At 41.5% G+C, this 20,726-nt stretch overlaps 1 long non-coding RNA gene across 1 annotated transcript in view; it reads left to right on the top strand.

Annotated features, from left to right (window-relative positions):
• The first annotated feature begins 656 nt into the window (after nt 1-656).
• LOC118972822 (uncharacterized) overlaps nt 657-20,726 on the top strand; it is a 63,584-nt gene continuing 43,514 nt past the window's right edge. The window contains exon 1 of the long non-coding RNA XR_005061932.2: nt 657-947. This is a non-coding gene — a long non-coding RNA (uncharacterized lncRNA). The remainder of the gene's footprint in view (nt 948-20,726) is intronic.

Below are 20,726 nucleotides of genomic sequence, written 5' to 3' on the forward strand. Positions count from 1 at the left end.
GGAGCAAGTGAAGCTTCATCTGTGGACACAGGCTGAGCCTGGTGTGGCAAAGAAACCAATCAAAGGAGGAACACAGAATCAGGGAACAGCAGAAGGGGAAGGGGACCCAGAATAAAGACAAAAAGGAATGATCTCAGCAATTTCTTGCTGAAGTTTTTAGCAATGCCAAGTGAGAAGGGCTGAGAGAGGTAAGGCTATGGCAGACTTCATTTACTCATTTAATGGCTGTTCTTTAGCACTGACTTTATGCCAGACTCCACAGATACCAAATAAACAAACAACTTAAAGTCTTTGTCCTTAATACATGCAATGTCCAGGTGTGTATTTGAAGTATAATTATATGCATGTAAGTATTGGGGTTTTAATTTATGTAAAACTTCATACAATTTTACATAATATGTGTATATATGGATATACTTATGTATATAATGTATGTGTAAGCATTATGTATATAAGTGTGTGTGTGTGTGTGTGTGTGTGTGTGTGTGAGAGAGGAGGTGGTGATTTCTCTTAGTCAACCCTTCAGTTAGGCTTTTTAAGCCCTGAGTTGGAGAATCCACTGAGTCACTGCCTCGGGTAGGAACCTGAATCGCATGGATTCAACCTTCACATTAACTCAACTCATTGGTGACAAGAGTGGGTCAGCAGCAGTCTCTCCCCATAGACAGTTATTATTTGGATATGTCATCCCTTACATGGTCATTTGACAGAGCGGGTCATCAGCCCATCTGAGGTTGTTTGGTTCAGCTGGTTAAAGATTAATGGTGAGACCAGATTGGAGTTTTCAGGACCTGGGCGGGCCTGCAGCCCTATCACTTGTTTGATAAGGACAGCAGGGTTCAGGGTAAGGGAATGTGAGCGGATCCCAACAACAATTGATTTTTGGTCTTGAAAGACATCGCAGCACCGCAGCACAGAATATTCCAAAATTCTGGCGTCAGATAATTGTGAGTTCAAGCCTGGTTCAGCTTCTTCCTTGTTTAGCGATCTTTAGTAAATTAATTTTTTCCTAGCTCACTATTCTAACCAATGGCAAGTGAATAACAATATTCATTTATCTGGCATGGTAGTGGACAGTAAATTAGCTTATATGCCTAAAGCATATGGTAATTATCTCACTCATAGGAGTTATTAATGAGAGGTTTCTCTCCTCTATGTAACCATCCATCCATCCATCCATCCATCAATCCATCCATCCATCCATCCATTCACCTCACAGTTATGTGTGGTCAGGCAAGGTTCAATCTGCTGTGTTTTCCAGATGACCTTGAAGCAATGGACAAGGAAGTTTCTAGTTGACACATTAATACTATGATTATTGATCCATAGTTTGACAATGGTAAGTGCAAGATGGGTAATGACTGGATAAAATTGTATTTATTTTTGAGAATTTATTTGCTTAGCATTTTGAAATTAAACAGAGCACCTATAACATGTATTATTAATACATCACATATTTTGAACTTAATGGAATTCACAAGAGCATTTATAAGAACTGTGTGCACCTTCCAGGCTCATTATATTTTTAAAAATCAGCTTATAATTTCTAAAACCTTGTTAACTTATAACTATTTATTGATCTCTCAAGGATTTGATCATTAGTCTCATTAAGTGTTGCCTCAGGAAAGAATAATATTGTTAATTGTGATCACAGTGAAATATGTTAAAAGTATAGAAGATAGATTAAATTATTATTAGCAACAATTGAGGCCATTTGGAATGCATGTACAATTGGTTACAATTGCTCTTCATTGACCAGCCCTATTTCTGGACTCCTGTTGTACCTATAGTATAGCCACCATTCACATACAAATGACCATATGTTCTTCTCTAGTTATATCTTTAAATTTTTATATATGTAAACATTCAGTTCATTAAGTAAGATATTGAATGCCTACCTCATTGTTTCCTTTATTTGTTCATACACTCTTTCATTCAACTTCTAATAGGAATTTGATCTATTACAAGTATTAAATTTAGGCTCTGGGGACACAATGTAAGACATAATCTTCATCTTAAAGAAGTTCATAATACCATGTGAAAGGGTGGGGAGGCTGTATAAACATTCAAGCCATGATAATATGGTTGGCATAGGCAAGTACTATGAGCCAGGGATCATTTTGGAGGTCCACATAACCCAGCATTAACCTGGGGTCTGGGAAGGTTTCCTAGAGGAAATGACACTTAAGCTAAAAATTTTTAGACTATCACCAGATGAAATTGGGGATTAACATTTTAGGTAGAAGAATAGCATACACAAATACCTAGAAGCAGAAGAAATAGCAGCATTTTGAGAAACAAAGGCAGTTCAGTGTGGATTTATTAGACATTGGGCTAGAAAGATGAATAAGGCAATTCTTTCTCTTGGGGATTGTTCTGTCTGCTATAAAGAAACAAAATATATCAGAGGATCAGAGGAGAATGTGTTAACCTAGTGTATTAATACATGCAAACCCCTAAGAAAGTGAAGGAGAGAGTAAGTACCTCAGTCTGCCTGGCAGTATCAGGGGAGGCTTCACAGAGGAGGTGACTTCTTTCCTTTGTCTGATCAGAAGCTTCCTGAAGGTAAGAACCCTGTCTTTTTAAAACTACCTGTTTTGCCTAACACAGTAACAGGTGCCTAATAAGTGCTGGATAAATCCCTGGTTTAATGTTATTTGTCACACTGACCCCTGGGAGGCTGGAGTAATGGCTGGTAGGTTAGAATGTGGGGCGAGGTGCTGATAGGTCATGCTAACACAAGGATGCCGCCATGTCGCATGACTGTGGCTCCTGCCGTGGGGCTACATAGTTTCTATTAATTCACATTTACATCTTCATTGTCCAGCCTTGTTGTTGGATGTTGATTCAACACTCGTGAATGTGAAGATTAATCGCTCATGGTCTTGCCCTTCACAAAGTTGAGTATAGAGCTGGGAAACAGTGTAAATTTATTATTAGGTCAGTGTGATATGAGAAATGCTCCAAAACAGCAGAAGGCACTAAGAACCACAGAAAGAGAAGGATGACCTTTGGCCTTTGGGGGCTGGGTGATTGTCCTTGGTTTCTAGGTCCTTCTCCTTAGTTGCCCACCCAGTGTCACATCTTCCACTAACCTCAGTGTGGCTGACTCCTGAATCTATTTCTCCAGCATGGCCTTTTCCCAAAACTTCATCCGTATATATCTAATTCCTGTGTGACATCTCCACCTCATGTCCTGCTGACAGCTCTAACTCAATTTCTTCAATGCTGAGTTCATCTTTTCCCTACAAAGCCTGTTGATCATCCTGTTCCCTCTTTTATTAATACTTCCCTGCTAAACCCAGTATGCAGGCTCTAAAGCTCAATGCCGTTTGATTCAACACTTAGAATTTAACTCTTTCTAGGGATTCTTCCTCTGTGAGAGCACCCGTAGCATTTTCTCTCATTCCTACCGCTGTTACCTTCTTCATTCACATCCTCATTTCTTCTCTCATGGAAGTAGCATACTTTCAGCCATAAGAAAAACCACATGGCATTTATAAAGAAAAAGGAGACCTCTGAAGTTTATCTCTGGATGGAAACTTTCCAGGGGAGAAGGGAGATTCTGGACTAAGACTCTAGACCTTGGTTGCTATTGGAATTGCCAGAGAGTTTGGGAAACACTGATGCCTGAGTTCTACTATTGGAGAGTCCAATTTAATTGATCTGGGGTGTGGCTGGGGACATTGAGGGCTTTAAAAACCTCTCTAGGTATGATTCAAATGTGAAGTTAAGCTTGAGACCCACCCAGCTACACTAAGACTCAATTCTCTGTTCTTTGATTGACATTCCCACCACCACTAGTTTTATTGGAAGAGTGGGCAAAACTCTTGTACATCGACACAGGATGAATTTCCAAAGACTTTAAAAAACATTAAACAGAAAGGAAATAAATACATGAAACACAAAAACACAGTTCTTATACTGAGAACGTCTGCTTTCTCCAGTCTGACAGATAAATATGTCAATATAGCACAATAACTATAGCATCTGTATAAAAAATAATATTAAACAGAGGCCTGGGAACAAGTTTTCTCATACTTATTTTTTATGCTTCTTATTGTTCTCCACTTTAATCAGTCTCAAGCATTACTGCCAAAACTAATTTTCCTGAAAAACAGTTCTGAAAATATCCATCCCTTTCTCAAAATCTAATACTTCCTCATTACTTACAGGAAAAAAATATTAAAAGTTCTTTCCCAATTTGACCTACAATTCACTGTTCCAACTTTATTTACTATGATTCTCTTTCATGCATTCCTGACTTCAGGGCTTTGCTTATGCTGTTCTGTATCATTGGTTCCTTCTAATGCCACATACATAAAGTCCCCTCATCCTTAAAGATTCTAGTCACACATCTTCTCCACAAAGCTTTTCATGACTATTTTGGCAGGAAGTCATTTTTCTATCCTCTTAAATAGTATAGTCTTATTTATAACTTGAGTCTATAAAGATAATTTATTATTAATAAAAAACTTTTCATATTAAGATTTGTTGGTTTATAAAATTAATTATTTTAACCATTCAAGATTCATGGAGTGCCTCCTGTATGGGCTTCATGCTAGAGGTATACATAGACCACAGCTGACGTGGTTCCTGTCCATAGTGAGAGGCTGAATAGGGAACAGGAACTTTAATTGGGCAAGGGATAGTATTATTTGTGATTATGTCTAGAAATTTTAGTGAAAAAAGCAAATGAGTGTCAGAGTAAATTTCCACACTCTAATAAGAAAGTGAATCATCTCTCTAAATGAAACAAATAGTTGAGAAATGATGATTAGGATATTAATTTTAAAAGATGGCCTTAGAAGTAAGTAAGCGCTGAAAGTAAGGTTCTGGTTTTGGTGAAACTATCTTGGAGGAGATGGGCCAGTGGGCGTCAGTCTTTTGCTACTGGCAACAGAAGGTTTTGGGAAGCCGGGGAATCTGAGAAGATTTAGCTTTGGTCATAACCAGGCTTTCTGTAGTACTTGACTGGATGATACAATTTTTTGGGTCTTGCTAAGACTAGCAGTTGGTGTGAACCCACTATCTGCCAGGTTGTGGACTAAGTGAAATCACTAGTGGGTAAAATTGCAATATTTCCAGAATCTCTCACTTGGCCTTAGTGCATCTCTATATCAATAGATGTTTCCAAGGGGTGAAGAGATGTAGTCCATCTCCATATCAGTAGGTAATTACAAGGGCAAGCAAGGGCATATCTGGATCAGAGAGCAGACGTGGATGGCTGCTGGTGAGCAATAAACAGGTTTCTCCCACTTTATTTCTCCCTTTTACAGATTTTGGTTTCAGAAGTATTTTTCCCCAGGATTTTCCCCTGGAGTTACATCTGGAAGTAGTCGGCAGGATTTTTGAACCTGAAATCTGTCTACATGGGTGCAATCCTTGGATGGGATGCCGCTAGAGATGGTGGGGAGAGGCCCCAGTGATTGCAGCTGTAGAGGGTGCAGCCCTGTGGGGCTTCCAACTGGGGAGCCCCTAGTGGGGAATTGGTCTAGGATAAAGCACCTCCTAGAGGGATGGGGCCTTCCCCAGAACTGGGGAAGGGTGGAGACACTGGGAGCTGTGGAATTACCCTCTGTGAGATAGAAGACTTCTTAGAAGCTCTGAGTGGCTGTGTAGCAGTCGGGATTGTGGAATGTCTTTTTCTTGAGATAGTGGAAAGGGTTGTCAAGGAGAGAGAGGGGGTTATTGAGGAGAGAGAGACTTTGGCAAGAGAGAGACATACTTCAGCATATCTTGGAGGAGTTGGGTGATGACATTTGGGATGCCCTTAAGAAAGGGAGATGGTTATTGAGAAGATAGGTCATGCTCTTGGAAGGTAAGTTAGCAATGAGGGAAGAGACAGCTAGAGGCCATGGGGGAGGGGAAGAAAGAGCGGTGCCTTCAGCCCCAGAGATGGTGGAGGACATGCTGGCAGGGGATGAAGAGGACGAGCCAAGGGCTGATCTTTTACCAAGGCCACCGCCTGAGCACCAGCCTCTCCTGTATTGAAGGTCTGCCCAGTTGTAACTAAGAAAATAAAAACACAACAACCACAGGCTCCTCAGAGGGAGGAGCTACACCCTCCCCAGGTTGTGAAGCACCCAATGCTCTGCCCCTATACCCTGGATGAGCTGGTGGACATGAGAATTCAGTTTTGGCAGAGGCTGTGGGAACCTCTGCCTACATGCCTTTTGTGTCTCTGGGATATGGGGTTGGAAAACATTGTTATGTCAGCTTCTGAATCGGGTGAACTGACTTCCCTGATGACTCCACCCTTCCCTCCAGCAGCTGTTGCAAAGTGCCCGTCACACCTCAGGGAATTGGGAGCTTCTGGATTGGCTGACAGCAGCCATCAGGGCAGTTTGGCCTAATAAGGGTGACTTACCATATTTACCCACTTGCTGGAAAATGTATGCAGAGCTCCAGCAGGTGTTATAGGAACTGGGCATCAAAAATATCGTCTGTAGTATGGACCCCCAGGGCCCTGATGAACAGTTGTTCACTGTAGGAATGAGATATCTAGTGCTCCATACAGCTCCCCATCTCTCTTTGGGTCCCTGGTGACTATTCTTGCCCCCCACATATGACGACCCATAAGTGAGGTTACTCGTGCTTTAGCAGGTCTGGGGGAGGTTGAAACTATTAGAGCATGGGAGGAAGTATGGGCTACGACTGAAAGGAGAGGTGCAAAGGGCCCCATGAAGGTCTCAAGGACCCAGATGTGGGTTGATTTGATAAAGGCAGGTGTAGTGAAAGAAAAACTTGATGGGAAAACCAGTATGTTCTTGTTAGAACTGTGGCACCAATTAAAGCCAGACAGCAGTTCCAGCTGCTGAGGCCTCTTCCTGTGTATTACTGAGGTAACAGCAGAGTGGCCCCCTAAAATCACAGTTGTGCACCCAAAATGTCCAGGAGGTAAGAACATCTTATGGGAAAGTTTTGTTTTATCTTTATGGCCAGTGCATGTACCTCCCATAGCCCTATCTATTGATCCATCTGTAACTCCCACAGGGAGAGGGGAGAAAGTCTGGTATACTAGACCAGGACGAGACCCCATTCCTGCCACTGTCCTATCACAAGACCACTGTCTTGCATGCATCCTACTGATGGACAAGATTTGCCTATGCTGGTGTCATTAAAACATGTATCTTATCACCCTTAAGGTTATTGTCTTCTATAGTCCCTGTGGCCTGGACCTGCCCCCTGGGTGCAGCGGCCATGAGATGATTGCTTTGAACTCTCTACCTGTTCAGCTACTGACTACCTGTGGAATAGGCAAGCTATGGACTTAAACTGCATATACTTTGAACCTAGATGAATCCTCCTGCTTGAGGATTATCATGGTTTTATTGCTGTTGGTATTGTATGTTGTTAGTCTGGTGACAATGCTCCAGTTTTCTCACATAGCAGCCATTGTGGAAGATGGGGAATGAGTAGATTGTGAGGTGAGATTTCTGGAGGGATAAACTGTGGGTAAAATTGCAATATTTCCAGAATCTCTCACCTGGCCTTAATGTATCTCCATATCAATAGGTGTTTCCAAGGGGTGGAGAGAAGTAGTCCATCTCCATATAAATAGATAATTACAAGGGCAAGCAAGGGTGTATCTGGATAGGAGGGGTTGGGTGGGGTTCCTTTTATCTGCAGCCGGGTTCCAAGAGCAGAAGTGGATGACTGCCTGTAAGCAATAAAGGTGTTTCTCCCACTTTATTTCTCCCTTTGACTGATTTTGGTTTCAAAGGTAATTTTGCCCTGGGATTTTCCCCCTGAAGTTACACATGGTATCTGTTACTGGTTGCATACACTGTGTAGGAACTTGTTAGGCAATGAGGGGTCCCATGGCTTGTGACCAGAGATGGGTGATCAGGGTGGGGAGGAAGGTGCACTACTATTTCCCTGCTTTGTCCACTAAACCAAATTATAAGTTTCTCTCTTACTTTCAAAAGCTTAATACTGAGCCCTCATTGTAATGAGCCTTTGTAGCAGGTATGCACACCTCAGGGAATTGGGAGCTTCTGAAACAAAATTTTCAGAGAATTTCTTAGAAGGATTGTCCATGTTCTTAATTTTTTATCTTAATTTCCCTAGATAATTTCAAGGAGCAACCAGACCTTTCCAAGGATTTTATCACTTTCCATTTTAATCATAGTCATTTAAATTGTGCTTTTATCACTCCATACTAGGCTGTAAGTCTCTTAGAGGGAAGATCAAATTATCTTGATGTTCTTTAAAATGCCCACTGCCATTTTTAGTATGTGACAAGTGTTTGACAGCCATTATTTTAGTCAACAAGTGAAGGAACTATGAGTGTATTAGTTTTCTAAATCTGTTGTAACAAAGTACCATAGACTAGGTGGCTTAAAGAATAGAAATGCATTGTTTCACAGTTCTCAAGGCTGGAAGTCCAAAATCAAGGCTCTGCAGCATATTCTTCCTGAGTTTCTGTTTCAAGCCTCTTTCTCTGTCTCCTGGATGGTTATCTTCTCTCTGTTTCTCTTCAAATCATCTTCCCTCTATGTGCTCTCTGTGTTCAAATTTCCGTATTTTATGAGGCACGAGTTATACTGGACTAGCCCCCACCCTAATGACCACACATGATGATCTCTGGAAAGGCCCTGTCACCAAAAAATGTCACATTCTGAGGTACTGGGGTTAGGAATTGAACCTATGAATTCTTCAGGGGACATAATTCAACTCATAACAGTGAGTAAATTCTCTGAAACTCCATATATTCTTCTACTTTTACCATGTATCAGAAATATGTGAGAGCAATCCTGCTCAGTAGAACTTTCTGTGATGAGGAAAATATTTCTACCCAAGCTCCTCAAAATAGTAGTCACTAGCCACATGGGTCTATTGAGCACTAGAAATGTGGTTACCGAGGCTGAGGAGTTTAATTTGAAATTTAACTTGATTTAAATTAAATTAATTTAAATTTAAATAGCCTCATATGACTAGTGATTACCACACTGAGGACACAAGTCTAAAAAGACTGGGAGGTTTAGACTAATTATTCATTTGTATGTCTGTGATTTGAAGTATCTATATCCTATGTGATTTTAGATTTGCTTGGTGTTTAATACCAGAGATAAGTGAGGAATAAGTACATTTCAAAGAGATCAGAATGAAGCACGGCAGAAAATAAAGGTTGTAAAGCTGCAAGTGTGTAAGGGCCAAGTGGAAATAAACAGATGCAACGGCTTAAGTAGAACTGGAAAGCTAATTCTATTAGATGGCAGCAATTAGATTCCGGTCCAGCTAAATGTTGCCATGAGGGATGATAGTCCTAGTATTGTTGTATCTTCTGATTTTCTATAAAAAGCTGGAAATCTATGTTTTCATATGAAATCTTATAGTTAGTATTACAACTGAATTGAATATTCTCCAGGCAGTCTCAGTCTGGTTAAAATAAATACCAATACAACATCCTGTTGGCTTGATATAATCTTGAGTCTCCCTTGATATAACCTTGATGTTCTGTGACCTTTGTTTTGAAACAAAAATTTCAGAGAATTTCTTAGAAGGATTGTCCATGTTCTTATTAATGAAATGTAATAGGACTCTTGGAAAATGTCAAGTATTAGATAATGCTCCTGAACAGTGAGTTCTTTTTGCACAATCCAATTTAGGGAGAACCAAATGATGGGCATTCGAAATGAATGTATTTTGAATTTCAGGATCAGTTCAATTCTAGAAGCTTCCAAAACTTGTGCTGTGATAGTCCCAGGACTAGCAGATGTGTTCCTGTCTCTGATCTTTTCCCTTCAACCCAATTTAGGGACCAAAAGGAGAAGCTGATGCAAGGGAGATTGGTAATTGCCAGCTTTGCAGATGCTCAGCTTTGTCTTTGACACATAGGAACTCTTTACAAAGACAGAGTGATAAGTATAGTAAGTTCTTTATCTCCTATCAAGACATTTGTTTTTCCTTTAATATTTTTTTCTCATAAAATTAGTTTTTCAACCATTTAGCATTCACTAAGCACCTGCTTTGCACCATGTCATGGACAACATGCTGGGGATAGTGCAAAGGCCAGGGCAGACATGGCCCCTGCCTACAGCAAGGTTCAAAACTGAGCAGGGCTAAGTGGATTTTAGCAAACAGTCCTCAAGGCATTAATTCCACTTATAAGAAGTGCTACAAAATGGAGGTATGGGGTGTCATGAGATTCTGCATTGGGGAGTCTTATGGTCTTCTAGAGGAGTGTATGGGAACGTAAGAGTGAGCACAGAAAAGGAGGAAGGTAGGAGCAGGGCAGGGTATGTGTAGTCCTGGGGAAGGAGATGAGCTTGGCACTGTCCAGGAACTGAAAGCATGTGCCTGTGGCTGGCAGGTAGTTGAAGGTAAGGAGGAGAGGTCACAAGATGGGGCTGGTCAGGTTGTCTGGCTGTTTGCAGCTCATGTTCAAAGACAGTGGTCTAAGATTCACTCTATGCCAAAATTCAGTAGGCTCAAGAAAGACACCCTATAGAGGCTGTGGGGGAAGAACTGTCCTTATACAGCTAAACAACCTGAGAGTTAGAGCTGGTCCTCAGTAAAAGTTTAACTTCAGGGCAAAGCTTGCACCCAAGTGCAAACATCGTCTTTGGACAGTTTAATTCTCATTGTGCTGATTTTCAATGGGGACAGTTTTGTCCTCCCCCACACCCCCATGAATATTTGGTCATGTCTGTAGATGTATTTTATTGTCATCATTTAGTGGGAAGGTGCTACTGTCGTCTAGTGGGCAGAGGCCAGGGGTGCTGCTGACAGCCTATAATGCACAGGACACCCTCCAACAGAGTTATCAGCTCCAAAACATCAATAACACCAAGGTTGTGAAACCACAGGTTAAAGTGAACATCAAAGGAAGCTGTAATTAGTGGAGTTGGGAGATAAACAGGAGCAACAGCAGGTAGAAGTGACAAATGTGGGGACAGAGCAACACCTGTAGTTTTATGGTTAAGTTTGCAAACATGAAATTGTATTAAAATATAAAAATTAGGTTTTGGCTATTTGTTTCTTCCCAGTCTACCTACTGCCAATGGCATCTCCCAAAATGTCTGGCCTCGGCCAGTCAGCCTTATTTGCCTTAATAATACTGATCGTAATTTTGTCTGTTCTGCATCAAAATAAGTTTTTTAAATATTGACAAAATAAGTAAATGAACATCCATTATTTCCAGAAAATGAAGTTTTGTGTAATTACAATAACTATTGAGTTACTAATTTGTGCAAAGTCACATTCTATACTTTGACCTAATCCTTACAAAAGCCCTGCAAAGGAATTATTAACTATAATTCACAGAGGAAGAAACAGAGGCATGGGGATGATAGACACCTCTCCCCAAAGGTCAAACGATAAGTGAATCTGTTTGGTACCACTATCAGTCCTCTGTCATTGCTCTGAAAGTGATTTTGCATTGAGAAAAATTTTATTTCCCTCCATGCATCAATTCAAATCAGGTATGGCTGCGTATATGAAAAACCCCCAAATAGTGAACCAATACATAACGTTTTCATTTCAATGCAAATAAATGAAGTCCAAGGTAGACAGAGTGAATCCAAGGATAACAGAGGTCCAGACTCCTTCTAATCCCCCTAACCTTCCTTAGCACCTGGTTTCCATTCTCAAGGCTGCCTCACGGTCCATCATATCAGCTGGAGCTCCAACCATCCGTCACAGCAGTCAGAAAGAATGAGGAAGGGGTAAGGAGGAGCAACAGATCTCACCTCCTCCTTGATTCAGCTCATGTTTGTGTAGCTTCCTGGGGATTTCCACCTAAAGGCTTTGCCTTACATGTTGCTGACCACTCCTCTGGAAAGGAGCCTAGGAACTGTGACTTTGTTAGCTAGAGTATTACTGTTATCAGGGAAGAAGGAGGGATGCACACCAAAAAGGCAAGCAGCCATCTCTGTCAGACCACAGCACCAGGCAGCACACTTGAAGCAAACTTCAGAGGTTTCTCAAGTGGTTGGAAAATTCCAATAGAAACAGCAGTCTGACAATTTAGTTGCCATGAGTTGAATGTGTTCGGGCCACGAAGCCTTTAAGGCTCTACTCTGCTCTAAAGAAACACCATCTTTTCATAGATTTTGAAACAAAGAGCCTTTCATTCCTTTCTGTCCTGTCCACCTCTTCTCTCCAACTTGGACCTGTTCTCCTTCCATGATTCTCCAGTGCGATGCACCTTTCCATCTCTTCTATGTCCTTGATCTCTTGCTTCCGGCCTTCTGCTTTGGTCTCTTTTCCACCTGGGGAGATCCTACAGAGGCTGGCACAGGTGGCTGTCATACCCACGCCACACCATCTTCATTCACTTGGTCTCCTTCGCCCTTCCTCTCTGCTACTTTGTGGAAAACCTGACTTTTGTCCTTCTGAAAACTATCTTTCCTGACAGTCTCCACTCCAACGACTGCAGTTTAAGGTTTAAGGCTGTGGGGAGGCAGTCTCCACACTACTTCATGAACCTGCCTCCTCTAATCTCATTCGCTTATTCATTCTTTATTCATTTCCATGTTGATTGAACATCTACTATATTCCAGCCCATTGATAGTCCCAGGAAGTTCTCCATGGGATACAGCAGACATATTTCCTTTCTTGGGGTGCTCTCTTTCTACTGGAGGAATCACATGCCAATCATAGGCCATCACTCATCCCTAGTTACCCATTTTAATAAGAACTGTTAGATAAGGGGTGATCTGAGGATGTCATACAGGAGCTGCCTAGGCAGGAGGAGCCAGATAAGGCCTCTGAAAAAGGTAGCATTTAAGAAGAAATCAGAAGGATGAATGGCAGTTAGCCAAGCAAAGATGAAGAAGAGTTCCAGAAGACAGGACAGTGTACACAGACCACCTCAGGTGGGAAACCTGCCAATGGAGAGTGACTTGCTACTCTGTGCTACACACTATTCTTAGATCATGAGTAGAGTCTTTGATCTCAAGGAACTTCTCTCTCTATATATTTTTTTAAGGGTCTTCAAAACACTTTATTAGGCAATGATTTTTTTTTTTGAGAGGGCATCTCTCATATTCAAGGAACTTCTATTTGAGTGAGCTGCACTGAGAATAAACACAAAAGATACTTTCTGGTACTGATCAATATTATGGAGAAAAAACACATTCGGTTGGAAGAGGGTATGTGTGAATAATGGGGAGAAGGTCAGTGTCACCCAAGAGTGCTGAGCAAGGGGGAGGGGGAAGGAAGATGTGTCCAGTGAGGGAGGGAGTAGCCAGGTCACCGTGTGAGCAATGGTAAGGCTATGGAGAAGCACTAGGGAACCTTTGAGCTTTTTCCAGTAGGAAGATGACATGCTATGATTCACATTTTGGAAAGATCACTGAGATCTGGAGAGTGAGCAATGTGGCAAGTGGAATAAGTGGAATGCAAGACCACGGACTGGATGAGGTCCCTAGGGATGAAGGCCAGAGGTCCAGCCATGAGCTTAGAGAGAACCTGCTTTACTCCATGACCTGGGCAAGTTACTTAATCTCTCTAAGCCTCGCTTTCCCACCATAAAATGATGAGACACCAAGTTTCCATAGAAACCTGACAGATCATATGACATGACACTTTATGGTCTCAACAATTGTGCAATATCTTGAATCTTTCTTAAGTTAAAAGTGAGAAATGTGCTGGTGATCCACTTACATTTGGGAGTTACAAAACATTTTGCAAAAAATCTCAAAGCAGCTTTCTAGAGCTTCACAACCTCCAGAAACCCTTGCTCTGTGGTGGATGAGGAGCGAGATAAAGAATTTCTTCAGGAAGAGTCCCCTTAAAGGGTTCATAAAGTCAGTTACCTTTTTTTTTTTTTTTGAGAGGGCATCTCTCATATTTATTGATCAAATGGTTGTTAACAACAATAAAATTCAGTATAGGGGGGTCAATGCTCAATGTACAATCATTAATCCATCTCAAGCCTAATTCTCGTCAGTCTCCAATCTTCTGAAGCATAACGAACAAGTTCTTACATGGTGAACGAATTCTTACACAGTGAATAAATTCTTACATGGTGAAGGTCAGTTACCTTTTTGATCCTCTAAATCTGATTGGCCAACACGGGCTGGGACACCCCTTTAGCTCCCCATCCTTAGCTTTGGCCCCTGGCCCTATCATTCTGTCTTGGCTTGGGATTCTTGGTCTAGCCTACAATGACCTCCTGCCTTGAACAACCCATAAAACCCAATGAGCAAGCAATGTGAAAGAAATAAACTGCACTGCATAAAAGCTGTATATGCTCTCTACTTGGCCAAAATTCATTTTTTAACACTTGAAAGAAATATATAAGATTCATCCTCTCTATGAAAGAAAATGGGTTCTAGGCGATCAAAACAAGTTATAAAAACTGCTGGGCTCTTGTTCCCATAAAAAAAGCACCTGGAGTGGTAATGAGGCATTGTTAAATAAAGGAGGGATGATTAGAAGATCGTGGTGACATTAAAAACTCATTGCCAAGGCAATTTTTTTCTCCATTGGAACAAGACTATCCTTGAGGGTTCTTTTTTTTCCTTGCTGGACCCCAAAGAACATTCCATAACTCAAGGTTCTTACGTGAAATTATATTCTGTCCATGGAGTCAAAGCAGTAAAAAGTTGCAAGCAGAAGAGACAGATTTTTCACTTCATAAAAGAAAGAGAGCTCTATGAGACTGCTAGAAATATTTCTCCTCTCTGTTGGGTTGTTCATAGTCAGATTGAGACACAGGTTGAAACTCATGGAATACAGGGACTTCTATGATCTAAAGCATTGCTCAAGGAACTAGACTAGGCCGGTTTAGATAGATGGGTCTGCATAGGAAAGTAGAAGTTGTTTACCAAACAAAACCTGGATTGTATGAAGAATAAATGAGATAATGCAGGAATCAAAGCTAGATTAAGCTATGATTGATGATAATTGAAGTTTAGTACAGGGAAAAATTACTAGGCTGTGTCGAAGTGTTCATATTTCTATAAATCTTGCTCTAAATTGTGATGTATCATCTATGTATTCTAGTAATGAACAGACAAATAATTTATTGTCATTCCTTTAATACAAAGATTTATTTTGTAGGGAAACAATCAGAGATTGGCTCGTGTGCTTATCTATGCTACTTCCTTCTGTTGAGTCTTACCTTTGAGGTTGGGAAATCTGACTAAAACACCACAATTCATCTGCTGGCAGTTTTCCAGCTTGAGTCTTGGGAAAATACAGTATGTTTCATCCAGATAGGTCATGTAAACCTAAAACCTATTAACCATTATAGCTATCTTGAGCGATAGAAAACAGTAGGTTAGAGCAGTACTGCTCAAAGTATGGTCTATGGACAGATGCTGATGAGAAAATTACAGAAATTGAAAGTAAGCATTTAAACTTCTACAGCCAATTTGATGTTGCCCTGATACCTAAACTAGTCACACAAAATGAAACCATGTATCTTCTGTGATGGCCTGAAAACTGAAGAACAAAACAAACTACCCAAACAAACAAATGAAACAACTGGTCCTTCCTCACTGGAGTATAAAAAGCACCAAGTTAAAGAAATCAACACAAGTTCCTTAGGCACTTTCCTTCTGACACTTGGACTTGGCTGATGAGACAGGTCACCTACTTGCCTGAGTTGGAGTTATCTGACCTCCACTTGGGGACCTGCTCTAGACTCTCAAAACAAGTCCTTTTCTCAAGAATTGGGAAAGGAGTAGAAGCTTAGAAGCCCAAGCTCAACACTTATCCTTCTAATAGCTGTTTATTGATTACCATGTGCCAGCTACTGTAGGTTCTAAGGTTATAAATCTAAATATAAAACTGTCCCTTAATCAAAGGGCTTAAAGTCCAGTTGGAAAGACCAATAAACAAATGATTACAATAGAACTTGATTAAGTCAATAAACCTTTGTTCTCTCCTTTCTTCCCTCCCTTCTTATCTTCCAGAAATAGTTATTGATCACTATTTTAAACACCATGCTTTACACTGAAGAACAAGTGCTAAAAAAAGATGCTACCTTCCTTCCCTGTGGGGATTTCAGCATTCTCAGAAAGACAGCTGTAAACTAAATAACCACACAGTATAATTAATTGATTTATTCAATGAGCAGCGGTTACTGAAAGCTAAACTAAAGAGAATAGTGAAAACATGTGCTAGAAAGACCTAAATTTGACCTAACAGACAGTGAGGATGGGTGAGTCAAGTGGGGAAGGTATCCCTGCAGGTGGAATTTTTGAGCTGAGCTGTAAAGGGTGAGTGGGAGTTAACCCAGTGAAGAGGACACACAGCGTCGTAGGCAGAGTGGCAGCATGTGCAAAGGTCCTGCGGCAGGAAGGAAGCCAGTGGAGCTCAGGTGCTATGAGAGAAGGCTTGTATTGCCTTTTTTTCTTCCCCATAAAACAGGATGTTCAAATAATTGGATTTATACCTGCCTCCTTATCCAGGAGATCCTATGTATTCTAGTAATGAACAGATAATGTTCATGCCTTGCATTCACAAATGGAAGCTCTTTCTTTCTTCTAGGTACTTCCCTCCTCCCAGTCCAAGGCTGAGATCTCAGTGATGAATTTTCTTACCTCATTCTTGATCATTGGACTAAAACCACCCATCCAGAGAGGCACCACCTCCTCTGCCCTATGTTTGCTTTGGCCAAACAACGCTCCTGGTCGGTTGTCTCTAATACTAACTGATGCTGACTGCTTACCTAGCCTCCCATCTAGTACACCGCTCCCCACCCCCGAGAGCTCTGCTGAATGAAGTAAGACTCCTCTTATTGCTGCAAGAAGTACAGCTCACCTCCTTGGCATTTTCCCTAACTTATGAGTTTATTTAAAGCAACGGGAACTTTTCTGGTCTCCCTATCACCCTTCGTCACTTCTCTGTTAAAATCTTGTCTGTATAGTGTGTTCCCATAAAATATGGGGCAGCAAGAAAAGAGTAGACTTTGGGGCTAGATCAACTAGAATTTAAATACAACTCTGATATTGGCTACCTGTGTGACCCTGGAAAAGCAAGCAACCCTCTCTGAGCTTCAGTGTCTGGCCTAGCAGAGAGGCTTACAAAATGCTTATCCTCCGGGCTTGAGGGTATGAACTGTGGCTTTGTATTTAAAGTACCTAATTCTTTTCTCACTGAGTCATTCTTTTTAGTTATCTAGTTTGTATTTTAAAGTCTATTTGATCATGACGAAAACTAACTCAGAGAGCTGAGGGGATTAAGAGGTACAAACTTCCTGTTATAAAATAAACTTGTTACAGAGATGAAAGTACAGCATCAGAAGTATAGTCAATAATATTGTAATAACTTTGTGTGATGCAGATGGTAACTACACTTATTGTGATGAGCATTACATAATGTACATAAATGTTGAATCAGTAGGTAGTATACCTGAAGCTAATATAATGTCAACCATACTTCAATAAAACATTCAAAAACAACAACCAAAAACTAGCTCAGATAGAAAAGACACTGCAGCCACACACCAGACAAATGAGTAGAAACTCACATTGTTGATTACAATCTCAGCCTTCCTCACAGAGGAATCTGACACAGTCACACGTTGTGTTTTCATTAATATTCATTTAGCCACCATACTATCACAGAAGCCAGTCTATCTCCAAGAACTTCTCTTTAACTTTTTTTTATGAGCTTATTAATGGGATTGGGAAGATGTGTATCATTGAATGAGACATTCTCCCTCCCTCTGAAAAGCACGACATTCATAAATTACGGAGGTCATACGTTTGCTTCTGGCCAACGGGGTCATCTGGCAGGCTCTGGTGAGATGACTTGTGATCCTACATCCTGCACTACAGTGAAGTCTGGGAAGTGAGGCAGAGAGAAAGGAAGATGAGCAGAGATGGGCAGGGAACCAGTGGGGTGGGGGAGAGAAAGCAGAGGCAGAGCTGACCCTGATACGGGGAGATTAACTCCATGTGATGTGATAACATGAGCCCACGTTATGGGGAACGAGGGTTGGGGGATCAGACAGAGCAACAATTAAGGGTCTCTGGATCAGGGGCTTCCAGACTGACAGGCAGGATGCAGGGTTTCAATTGAGCTGAGAAGTATGGAGAGCCTCCTGAACCCCTGTCGCTGTGTGAAGGTATAGGGGTTCAAAAGGCATAATCCCTGACCTAGAAGAACTGATGATCTATGGAGGAGAGGGACTTTGGACTTTCAGTGAAATTTCAGAACAATGGGTTAAGTGTTATAATGGAAATATGTTCTATGAGCCTTGACAATGAAGAGGTAAAGCCTTTCTGGAAAGGTCAGGAATGGTATTGCAGAGAAAGTGCCTGTCTGAGGTCAGTTCACTAGGAGCAGAGGAGATGGGCATTTATGTAGGATGCACCCCAAAGGAGCCAAGCAGTAAGCAAAGCAGCATAGGGCAGGGGAAGCACCCATGCAAATTGTACCACCGAGGTTGTCCCACCTGAGGCAAGAGGCCCGAGCTTTTCTTTCCCCTCATCAACTCGTCATTCGCCCTGGGAGTGGTGAGCATGTGGTCACATCCTGGGCATTTCTGGGGGAGGTGGCTCCTGAAAGCCAAGGGAGATGGGAGCTATGAGGGGTTAGCATTAGCAGCCAGTACCTGCAGCCACTGGCAGATGGGTACATCAATGCTGTGCATGGAGATGGAAGTTACTCACTGCACCTCGTAGGGTGACATGTGAAGGGGCTCCTTTGTCACAAAGGACAGTAGAATATCCCAGCCTTCAGTGAAGGAGAAAAATCATGTGCAAATGCCAAAAAGAGTTGGCAGGATTGGTTTTCCTTAGAGTGCCAGCAGTTGGGTGTAGGGGAGATGGAGTATGGGCGAGATGGTGGGAGAGGAGGCTGAGAAGATGGTTGCTAATGATCTGGGTTTGGTAGTGAAATAAATCTGGGTCTGAATTCTGATAAGCTGCTTATTGATTATGTGATGCTGTGCAAGATACATTACTTTCTTAGCCTCAGTTTCCTCATCGTTGAGTGAGTGTGATAAGACTACCTGTCAGGATTGTTGTGTGAATGAAATGAGATAATGAAAGTAAACCACCAAGCACAGGACCTGGGACATCTTACCTCTCAGCAAATGGTAGTCACTCAGTTTTAAAGCTGTTTTGAAGATCTTGAATTTTATTCCTGGGAGTTTGGGTTTTATCCAGGAACAAGAACGATGGTGATAATAATAATAAGAACATGACCCCAATCACAGGAACAGCCGAAAGAGTTAAGAGATTAAATGGTGAACCAAGGGTTGTCTTTAAAAAAGTGGGGAATTTGCACGTCTGCACTTGAGAAAGATACTTTGGGTAGCCCTACGGAGAAAGGATTGGTGATAAGAAGAGAGAATGGGCAGGAGAACCAGCCGAGAGGCTGTCTCCATAATCTAGGCAAGAAACAATAAACGTTTGAGTTTTAGTCAAAAGTGTGGGCCACAGAGGAGCGCAGACCAGAGCACAGCCGGTGAAGCCCCCCAGTAACAGAGCTCACACTGCACGCTTGGGGCTCTGCCACACTCAGATGAGCCACTCCCACTGCTCAGAGTACCAGCTCAGTCCAGTGGCATCCTGCTCTGGGTAAGGCCTTTTATTAGTGGAAACTGGGCTTTGTGAAGTGCAGGGGGCAGGATGATTTCAGTGATGCTTGTGGGCTTCCTCTGTCACGTTTATTAAGTTTCTCTATACTCTAATTCATGAATAAAGGGACAGAGGGACAAGGACATATTTTATTCTCATCCTTATCTGGAAGAGTTTTTTGATGAAACTCATTGAGCTTAATGAAATCACTGCTTCTGCTGAAAGCCCATCTCTGTGTATATATATTGACCTTGCTTACAGTCCCCGATGAAAACAGGGAAACATGCTGCATGAAGTTGGTCTTATAAGAACCCTCTACTGTGGTCCTGCCAAGAGGAAATCAATAGTCATATCTCAATAGATTCATACAAATATAAATGTCTTATTTAACTTAGCTCAATTTCCACCTGTCCTCAGAAATAAGATGTTTAGAAGAAAGCTCATTACCTCTAGGTTATACTGATTCGATTTAATGGTGTGTCATCTCTTCCAGCTCTAAGATTCTGACTCTGACTTCCCAAATTATGTTTATAATAAAGAGAAGTTAATAGTTCTAGCATTTACTGAGTCATTACTCTCTGACAGGCACTGTGTTGACCATTTACATATGGTATCTTATTTAGACTTCATGGTAACTATATGCAGTATCTACTATTATAATCCCCATTTTACACATGGGGATACTCAGGATGATGACATCAAACAGAAAGGGAGGGAGGGGACGGAGATGAGGAGTCCAGTATTCCTGGTTCCGAACTGTCAATTCTGATTTCTGTCCCTTGCCACCTCTTCTTCACTCATTTTTAATGATATTAATCTTCTGACATTCAGGACAAACCACCCATCTGGTTATGTAACAGATACCCCTTTAAAGCCCTGGCTTCGGGTGATCACAGTGAGCTATCACAGTGCTTGCCCTTCCCATGGCATGATCCCTCACCAGCCTGCACTATCCTCTGCTTGTCTAGCAGATGGGACTCATGACCCCAATCACAGTGACATTCTGAATGGTGGGATCTGTTTCTGGCTTTTGTTTTCACCTCACACTGTCCATCAATAAGTTGATGCCGCAAGGACTCAGAAAGAGACATTTTTCTATTGAATTTAATTTTTCTGTAGCTTTACAGATTTACTTGTACTTTCCTCACTATTAAATGTAGAGACTGGATAAATTCCAAGGATTTATCATAGAGGAATGCTTGGCCTATTGAGAAATGGCTACAGACATTTGGGAGA

This window comes from Manis javanica, chromosome 2 (assembly GCF_040802235.1).
Source record: "Manis javanica isolate MJ-LG chromosome 2, MJ_LKY, whole genome shotgun sequence".
Taxonomy (NCBI): Eukaryota; Metazoa; Chordata; class Mammalia; order Pholidota; family Manidae; genus Manis; species Manis javanica.